General features: G+C 31.8%; 1 protein-coding gene across 2 annotated transcripts in view; it reads right to left on the reverse strand.

Annotated features, from left to right (window-relative positions):
- The window catches only part of LOC124948396 (protein zerknuellt 2-like), a 26,184-nt gene that overhangs the window by 18,378 nt on the left and 306 nt on the right, over positions 1–7,500 (reverse strand). Inside the window, exon 1 of one of the 2 annotated variants that reach the window (XM_047491950.1) lies at positions 3,211–3,229. The exons of the other annotated variant lie outside the window; for it this stretch is intronic. The gene's annotated coding sequence lies outside the window, so the exon portion shown is untranslated. Of the gene's footprint in view, positions 1–3,210; positions 3,230–7,500 lie in introns of those variants that run through there. 2 annotated transcript variants of the gene reach the window in all.

The raw sequence follows: 7,500 nt of genomic DNA on the forward strand, positions 1-7,500 counted from the left end.
TTATTGGATAGCTTTGGTCGTTCGGTGAACAACGATATTAAAGTGAAAGCATCGATGGAAAAAGTAACTGGGATTGGTTGCCAGAGAATATATATATGTATGCCTGTGTTGTTTTTATTTTTTTTCTTTTTTCTTTTTTTTTTTTTTTTTTCTTTTTCTTTCTTTCTTTCCCTTCTTTTTTTTCCACCGCGAAAATAGTAGGAAAATATATAGCGTTATTTCCCTATTTTCTTTTCTTTTTGTTTTTCTTTTTCTTTTTTTTTTTTTTTTCTTTATTTTTTTTTTTTATATACATAACTCGATAAAATTCATCGTACTTCTTCTTTATTCATTCTACATTGGAATCATTCTATATTGGATTTCAATGTCAAACATTTTTATTCGGATATTTAATCTTTATTTTCGATTTTGTTTAAAACACTTTTTTTTTTTGTAAATGATCTATTCGTTAATTTTGTATATCATTTTTATATACTCAATCGAGTTGATTTTAATCGATAGAATTCAATGAACTATGTCAAATATGAATTATGCATTTTTCTATATGCGTACGCTTATAAAAGGAAAAAATAAATGGATATATCTTTACAATTATATATATATATATATATATATATATATATATATATATATATATATATATATGTGTGTGTGTGTGTGTATGCATGTGCGCGCGTGAAGAATTTTTTTCTTTTTTTTTTTTTTTTTAATTATATAATATTTAGTTGTCATTTCTAAAAAGTCTTTTGTTTTTTTTAGTCTTTTTTTACTTTCGACGAATTCGCGTCAAAAGACACGCGCGATAGATTATTTCTTCCAAGATCGCGGATAAGGTGTTTGCGTTCGCATCCACTTCGTCTTGACAAATGATCGTTATCTTCCGTTCTTCGTGCGTCGTCGCGTAGAACACGGAACGCGACTCCGTAGAGAGCGTTGGCGTTTTAGAAAACGTTCGTTCTTTCCTTGAAATTCAGTAGGACGCTATTAAGCTGTAAACGCGGCTCGTCTTGAACACCGGCATCTCTGCAATTTATTAATGGCTTTGCGTTTAAACCGACGAGTGCTCGGTTAAACGATATCCCAGGAAGAAGTCGAGTAGAAAAAATAATGACGAAGTTCGAGTTTCACATTGAAAATTTTATAACCTTCATTCTTTTCCCTTTTTATATCCAAAGCAATTTATATGCACTTTACGAAATTATGTTTCTTCCTTTTTCTTTTTTCTTTTTTTCTTTTTTTATCTTTTTTTACTTTTTCTTTGTTTATGTCTTTTCTTCGAGAACGATTAAAAAAATTTGTCCGAGAATACGAAGAAAATAATATCGGAGAATATCAAATATAAAATATTAAATATTTACAATGATCGATCTTGTTTCCCATCGAAGTTACATTTGTCTCGTTAATTTGTCCCTTTTTTTTTTGCTTTTTGTTTTTCTTTTTTCTTTTATAGGCATTTGTCTCAACTTACAATTCTCATGTTTCGTAAGATATTTTTCGTATCAATTATATTTAACATATCGCTTAACAAACGTTTTATCGATTAAAATATCCCGTATATTGTATCTTGTTAGATTAAGATAATTGTATAATCATATTTAATTATGATAGAAATATATATAAAATGGATTTAAATTATTAAGATAAACAGTAGAAAGATATCGATCAATCTTGCAATTAACTTATATGATATATGAGATATCATGTCACCATGAATCTTTTGCAATGAATTTTCAATGACATCCTCGTATATAACAGTTTAATTGTTTTAATCCATTGAATCGAGTGACAATTTTGCCGAATGAAAATTTGTGATACGTGAACGAATAGCGCAAAGTAGTTAGCAATCGTATCGATAAGTTACATTAATGGAACGATAAATCTGAATGAAAATATGAAGAAGTTGAAATTCGAATGTCGCTTGGCTAAAGAGGTTTCCGTCGGTACGATCCTGTCCGAGAAAACATTCGCGAGAAGAGCCAAAAACTCAATGGGATCGTTTGAAGGTGGGAGAGGATAGAGGGTGAAGGGCCGTCTACGAAACTCTCATGGGGCAGTTTTGCGGATGAAGGGTCCAGCCTATCTTGAACTCGACACAGTGATTCCATCTTTCTTTTTCTTTTTGCTTTACTATTTCTTTTTTTCTTCTCTTTCTCCGTCCCTTTCGATAGCTTTACCCATATCACGCACAGCCCCTTCCCCATTTTCAGATGCTGTTACTTCCATCCAACAATTTTTCTCCTATCCTTTTAACCTCTTACGATATCTAGCCTTGGTCTCTCTTTTCAACTATATATACATATGTACATATATATAGTATATATATACTTATATACTTACTATATATATATATATATATATGTATATATATATATATACTTTGCTCTCGTGATTAAGAATGTCGTTTTTTTTATAAATTCTCCATTCGACTGTACGTAATAGTATTTTATATTATTTCTTTCTTTATTATTTCTTTCTTTTACCTTCTCTTTTTTTTTCTTTCTGTTTTTTCTTTTTTTTCTCTTTTCTTTTTTTTAAAGAAGTTCTCAGGAATTCTTACTAAGGAACTTTTAACCCTCTCGTTTCAAGTCCAACTCATTTTAATATCACGGGCCAGTCGTTTAAGTTTTTATTACAACCAACCCTTACCCTCACCTTGGATATTATTTTACGAGCTCTCGTATACGAATTGGAGAAATTTATCTTTTACTTTATCGAATCACTTTAGAAACGTTAATAATTTTCATTGAACTTTTAATTTTTATATATATATATACAATAATTGCAATTCCCGAATTGCAAGTTAATAAAATACATGAAAACATATAATTTGTACTTGGGGATTTAAGAAGAAATATTTTGTATTATTCGTTCGTAAATATTAAATATGAGTTTGAAAGCATAAATTTTGTATTACCGCTTGATCTATTAGTTTTTCTTTTTTTTTTTTTTTTTTTCTTTCTTTTTTTTGTTTCTTCTTATGTGAACAAATTTGTGAACAATAAGAGTGGAGTAAAATCTAAGGGAATAATTTCGCGTAAAAGGAAATTGAAAATAAGAAGAAGGCGAAAAAGAAGTCTTATTAATAGATACGATTTTGCATTTGTATTCTTGATGAGTGACGAATGCGGGTCGGTACCGGGACGTAGTAGTATGAAAAAGGAAATCGACTGGTGACAATATTATTATTCTAGACGCAATGCCCGGACGTACCTTCCTTCTGAAGCATTCCACGATAGGATGGATACTGCCAGTCGAAGACCGTGCTTCTTTCCAGTCGTGCGTTTCGAGTACGATGCAAACGGGATATATCTATCTAGCGGATCGCGTGAATCAGAACCTAGGTATGCACATTTTCATCATAATTTCTAAGTCCGTCTTATCTCGTCTATCGAACAGTAAGAAAATGTTATTGGTGATGTCGACAAAAATTTATAATAATTAATTAAATAGTATGATTGTTTGGCGAGGAAACATTTGGGATTATTTACGGTTCGTTTAATTTTTTATTATTTCATTTTTTCTTCTTTTTTGTTTTTTTTTTTGTTTTTTTTTTTTTCTTTTTTCTTGTTTTTTTGCCAAACATACGTTTCATAGAATAGAGACAAAATTTACAAAATGAAAAAAGACTTCAAAGATGATTATTTCATTAATCGTAATAGAAATTACTTGTTAAAGGCGAATGTTTGATTTTGAAAAGAAAAAAAAAAAAAAACAAAATTATACCTGATAATTAATTACTCTGTACATTTGTCTGAACGAAAGAAAATTACGGATCGTTCATGGTTCTTTTCTTTTCTTTTTTCTTTTTCTTTTTCCCTTTATATATTCAACATAAGTTTCATAGAGTCGAAATAAAATTGGCATTTCAAATAATAATAATAATAATAATAATAATAATAATAATAATAATAATAATAATAATAATTTTAATATTTTAATTTAATTATGATTTTTATTTAATATAGAAATTAATTGTTAAAAGTGAACGTACGTTGGTTAATCATCAATTTCGAAAAAAAAAAAAAAAAAAAAAAAAACTAATAATTTCGTTTGAATGATTATCGTCTCGTTGGAAAAATCAAAATTGTCTGTTACCGCGAGCAAGCTGCTCTCGCGAATTAATCAATAAATGCGAAGCTACTACGTTTAACGCGTTACGGTATGCTTGTAAACGGCGTCCGTCTGGGAACGCAGACGCAGCGTATCATGGCGGAACATATTTTCACGAGCACCTGTCTATTCGCCAGGCGTAGTCTTGACGTCGACGACAAATAACTTTACCATGGGACGTCGATGAGACATCTCTTTATACTTTAGCGATGGAACATAGTTATATTGGTTAGTTATTGGTTTTAAACGGGTCATCATCCTTCGACGAGTGATTAACATTAATTTGATTATAATATAATGACCTATGGTATAATAAAAATAATAAGGAAATGAAAATAAGAGATGAAAGTTGGACAAAAATAAATTGATACAAAAAATTTCAGAGCAAAACAAAAAAAAAAAAAGAAAATATTAATAATATCTAATAATAATAATAATAATAATAATAATAATAATAATAATAATAATAATAATAATAATAATAATAATAATAATATCCAATAATAAGTTAAATATACGATTGTTAAATACGTATATATTGAATACGTACATATGTATATATAGTATATGTGAGAATCGAAGACGGTCATATGAAAAAAAAAAGAAGAAAAAAAAGAAGAAAAAGAAAAAAAAAATAACGATGACGACGGTAATTTACATATAATTTTTTTTTTTTTTTTTTTTTTTTTTTTTTTCTTTTTTTCTCATTCTAAAGATCCTAATCGAAGATTCCCTAGTCAGAAAAGAAAAGAAAGGAGAAAAGAAAAGAGAAAAGAAATAAAGAAAATGACAAAGCAAAGAGAGCGATGTTCGGAAAAGAAAAAGAGAAGAAAAGAGAGATTCGAAGAAGTAAAAGAAGAAGAAGAAGAAGAAGAAGAAAATGCATTTGACTGAGAGTCTTGGTAAACCGAAGGAAGACGTATTGCACGTGAGTAGTAGAGTACGACGAGGAAAAAAGGTCGTTGAGTGGCATACTACGAGGGGATGATGCTATGACGAGATGAATGGAGCATCGGCGATTTATCGGACCGGCTCGTGCGTTCTTTTATCGGTCTTTCCATTTTCCTCGGCGAACCTTTATGCTTCGACATCTAACACTTTTCTTGAATTTTTCAGTGCGATATAATAACGTTTCCCTGTCGTTAGCATAATCATTTTCCCTTATCGTTTATGTTCACCTTTCATTCTATCTTAAATCATTTTAATCGTCTAATTAATTAAATAATCAACAGATTTTATTTTCAGTTAAGAATATTTTCTTCTTTCACATTTTTTATAATACATTATACTGATATTAATTCTAATTCAATTTTATTACAATATTTTGAATGAAAATATTCTACGTTATATTGCAAAATATTATTTTTATATTTAGAAATAATATAAGGTACTCTCTCTCTCTCTCTCTCTCTCTCTCTCTCTCTCTCTCTCTCATTCTTTCTCTCTTTCGTTAAAAAACTCGAATCAGAGGAAATTAAGAATCAATTGGAGATATATACTCCACAAGGAAAATAGTAAATATCTCTTATGACAAGGACTTATCCATGCTGTCACTCGCAGCGAAATTCTCTGAGAAAGGTAGACATATACCGAGGAGTATGTCAGTAAAAACTCCAACGGGTACTTTCGACGCGAAACACGAAGTCCAAAGCCCGGTCAAGAATTTCTCTTGAGCGGTGACGCCTTACTGCGTGTTTTCTCTCTCTCTCTCTCTCTCTCTTTCTTTATCTATCTATCTCTCTATCTATCTATTTCTCTTTCGTTCTCTCTCTCTCTCTCTCTCTCTTCCTCCTACATTGAAGAGAAGAATAAAAAGAAGAAAAAAAAATATGATTCTCTATCTCGCGTTCCTTTCTTTACCATGTATACGAAGAGCGTGTTCTCTCGTTATCTTTTAATTCATCTCTACTGAACATTCTTTCCCTCTCTCCCTCTCTCTCTCTCTCTCTCTCTCTTTTTCTCTCTTTCTCTCTTTCTCTTTTTTATTATGCTTTTGTAACGAAAGCTTCGATAGTACAACGAACACGCGAATTCCTTAACATTCTTTCCCTTTTTTACTTCACATCTTCCCCTTCTCTCTCTCTCTCTCTCTCTCTCTCTCTCTCTTTCTCTCTCTTTTTCTTTCTCTTTTGGCTTTCCCTCTCACAGAGGGCTTTCTCAACATTCACGTCTCCCAACCTCCTACCGTGTGTCAGCCTCCGCCGCTTTCAGGAGCAGAGAGACGATCAATACGTCGCTCGAGAACGGAGAAGGAACGGAACCTGCGTTATTGGGAGACGTCGAGGGCTACGGAAGGAGGTGATGGAGGGTGAGAGGGATAGCGAAATGTTAGAGAAAGGGAGTGAGAGAGAGAGAGAGAGAAGAGATTTTTTCCCAGCAATCCGAGAAGGAGAGAAAGCTGCTTGAACGTAGATAGCCTGGTTGTGAGCGCGAAAAGATGATGAGACGAAGGGTGGCCCGAATTTCGTCTCTCTCACTCTTTCTCTCTCTCACTCTCTCTCTCTCTCTCTCTCTCTCTCTCTCTCTCTCTGCGTTTCTCTTTATCTCATGTACATACATACACATACATTCATACTCTTCTTCCTCTTCTTCTTCTTTCTCTCTCAACCCTACCCCTACTTTTGCCTCTGGCGTTTCACGAACTTCTCTTTGCCGAACCTGGCCGAATACTCACGAACGCAGTGCCGTATCTATTTATGCGCGAAACGATATGCCCCATCTTTGTATATATTTATGTATGTATGCATCTATGTATGTATGTATCTATGTATGTATGTATGTGTGTATGTATATATATATTTTTTTCCCTATCTTCTTATTTATCCTAAAATTTCAATCGATTCGAAATTCTTGTCTATCCGTTACAAGCTTGTTCAGATAGACGAGTTTCTTTCGCGACCTCAGAATGGTTGAGATACTTTTCGATGGATCTTCTTTCAAGGGAGAATAATATGTTTATATATCTATGCTCGTATGTGTGTCTGTCTGTCTGTCTGTGTGTGTGTATGTGCGTGTATGTTTTTATGCGTATGCGCGAAAGCGTATATGTTGTCTCCTGTCGTTCGGATAAGAGACAGAGTTGTGAATAATTCATGAACAGATAGGTGACTCGTTCTTTCTTTTTTTTTTTCTCTTTTATTTTTTATTTTTTTTCTTTTTTTTACAATTTCTTCAAATACGAACGTAAAAATCGATACGTTTCTCTGTTGTTGTGATCTGTGAAAAAAAAACACACACACACACACAATGCCTATATTGTAAATCTTCTTGTGACAATCTTGTCTCGTTTTTTTTTTCATCAGGAATTTGTATTTCGAATTTCAATAAGAACATAATTATCGATCGACCAGAACGATTATCTTATTGATAAACATGAACATTGATAATGAT

This window comes from Vespa velutina, chromosome 4, assembly GCF_912470025.1.
Source record: "Vespa velutina chromosome 4, iVesVel2.1, whole genome shotgun sequence".
Lineage (NCBI taxonomy): Eukaryota > Metazoa > Arthropoda > Insecta > Hymenoptera > Vespidae > Vespa > Vespa velutina.